Source organism: Montipora capricornis, chromosome 4 (assembly GCF_036669925.1).
Source record: "Montipora capricornis isolate CH-2021 chromosome 4, ASM3666992v2, whole genome shotgun sequence".
Taxonomy (NCBI): Eukaryota; Metazoa; Cnidaria; class Anthozoa; order Scleractinia; family Acroporidae; genus Montipora; species Montipora capricornis.
Window position 1 is genome coordinate 27495608 of NC_090886.1, and position 2500 is coordinate 27498107.

The 2500-nt window shown below is 39.2% G+C and overlaps 1 protein-coding gene and 1 long non-coding RNA gene across 2 annotated transcripts in view; both read left to right on the forward strand.

Moving 5' to 3' along the window:
• LOC138045864 (uncharacterized) overlaps positions 1–2500 on the forward strand; it is a 20788-nt gene that overhangs the window by 6533 nt on the left and 11755 nt on the right. The window lies entirely within an intron of this gene.
• LOC138044575 (uncharacterized) overlaps positions 1585–2500 on the forward strand; it is a 1610-nt gene continuing 694 nt past the window's right edge. The window contains exons 1-2 of the long non-coding RNA XR_011131471.1: positions 1585–1721; positions 1937–2042. This is a non-coding gene — a long non-coding RNA (uncharacterized lncRNA). The remainder of the gene's footprint in view (positions 1722–1936; positions 2043–2500) is intronic.

Genomic DNA, 2500 nt, shown 5'->3' on the forward strand with positions numbered 1-2500 from the left:
TAGCTTTAGCACTTCTATTCTATGGTTGTTTCTTAAATTTCCACAACACTCGATAGATCAAATATGAGATCAACTGATATGACCAAACTGATTGCAAACGAAAAAAGCGCAGCAAACAATGCGACCGCCTTCATAACATGCTAGTCCCACCCGTACGAAACGAGCAGATCTGCAGCAGATCTGCAACAGATCTGTTTTGACAAAAACAGATCATCTGCAGACTAATTTATCGTCTGCAGAGTCTGTTTTCAGTCTACTGCAGACGCTGAGCTTGAATGCACTTCGCGATGTTAAGACTGCAGATGAAAAACAGACTAACAACAGATCTGCAGATTATCTGCAGCGTCTGCAGATGATCTGCAACACGTTGAAGCCCAAAAACCAGATCGATAGATCATATTATTGTATCGTGACTTTGGTATAAACCTTAGTTGGATCAGTCATTACTGGTGTGTTTTGAGATAAATAAAATAGTTCGATTGTACAGATAAAACGATAGTCGAAAATTTAAAATGCGTTAGTATAAAGAGGCTTATAAATGGTCAGCCACTTACATACAACGTGTTAGTAAATCAAATGTTACGTCGATTGAACAATTAAATGAAAGGATAAATACTCTTTCGACCTTAATTTATCCTTATTATATAGCAATTAGGCACCCATACCTGACACATTCTTTCAATAGAATTTAAGAGCAGTACTGCAGGGTGCATTGGTGTTAAATTCTCAGTTCCAAACGCTCAGGGAAAACATTTGATCGATCGACATATCAGTGTTGATAGAACAACGATACGAAAGTTGAAGTCAACACGTGAGTGAATCATAAAAAGTGCAATAAGATGGTTAAATTACTGTACTGTGATTATTTTTCTTGCCTACATCATGAGATGTTTTTCTTATCAGTTGTCGTGATTGACGTAAAGGTCATGCCTACGCTGAAATCGAAAACACTCCGGCGCTCCTCAGATCTGATCACTTTTCTGGACATTCAATAAGCTACGGACCCATGAGCACTAAAAGGCCGTTTACAAGACAGAAAAATTTGGGGCCGGACTCGTCAAAAAAGCGGTACGGACCCATAAATTTTGTAAAGAAACACTGGAGTTTTCACAGGGCCATAGGTGCCTATGGCCCTGCAGAAACTCCAGTGTTCCTTTACAAAAGTTATGAGTCCGTACCGCTTTTTTGACCGGTCCGGAACCAAATTTTTCTGTCGTGTACACGGCCTTAATTAAGGAAGTTTCCCTTCTTAAGTATCATTATCTTTGAAGTTCAACATGCTTCAATTTTAGTGCCGGGGATTAACTATGCTCAACTTGATTAGTGGCGTAATCCATCTCAAAATAAGATCATTAAAATCTGCCATCATTCCATTTTTAAAAGTTTTTTTGGCTTTGAAAGTTTGAGTCGTTACTTTCTTATCCCTTTGGAAACATAGACATAGTCAACTTGTCAGTAAAAACGTTGCGTGATAGCGGTAAAAACGCTTGTGGTATAAACACGATAATCAAGGAGTGACTGAGTTCCGAGGGTCAACGTCACATTTTCTGCCTATATAAGGAACCTTGGACTGGGGGAGCTGTCACTGGTACTCGGTTTATTCGAGACCTCGACCCGTTAACATCGTAGACCAAGGATCACGGCTAGCGACTTGTAGATGATTTTAGACGAAGACAAGGGTAAAAAAAATGCTTGGATCTACTGCAGCAAAACGAGTGAGGGTGAGTACAACGGTCATTTACTTAGCCTGCGTAGCATGGCGGTTTTTCTGCCCTCGTCCGCCTTTATGACTTAGCAACCAAAACCGCTCATGCTACGCAGGCTATCATTGACTAAGAATGCTTGAGCCGAATTATATTTTTGTCTAGTTATTCATTTTACCTCACCGTTTTGTGCCTTGTCTGAAAACCTTTTTGCTTTTGCTTTTTTATTGTAGTTAACTGTTGAGATACCGTAGCATCAAGAGGATGATATTCTCTGTCTTCTTAGGCAGCAAGAAAACTGTAAAGTTGTTTCCATAAGACCAGTACAATCTGGAGAAGGTAAATGCTATTTATCACGATTTTCCTTCCTGTTTTGTTAGATTTTATTTCGTCTTTTAATTTACCTACCCGTATCCTCTTCGCACTGTGTGCGCGAGGGAGTTTTCTTTTATTCTTTGGTAAAGGATTCCAGTTACCTTCCGTTCTTCTCGTTAGCTACATTATTTATTTCACTATTATTTCCGAAAAGCGCGCCACCTTTGCAACGAACATCACTTTGAAACTTGATGCCCTTTAGTCTGAGGTTATGTCATCCTTGATCCTGTTTCCGGCAAAATCTAATTACTCATTCATTTTATCGCATGTATGGAGGTTTTCCCATCGGAATATATATAAATTGACTACTATAGCAATACCGTAAATGTACAGTGAGTCTGATGCTCAGAGACTGGACAAAATGTCTATACAGAACATCGCACTTCTAGCAGCAAGAATTAAAAAAAAAACACAGCAGATTC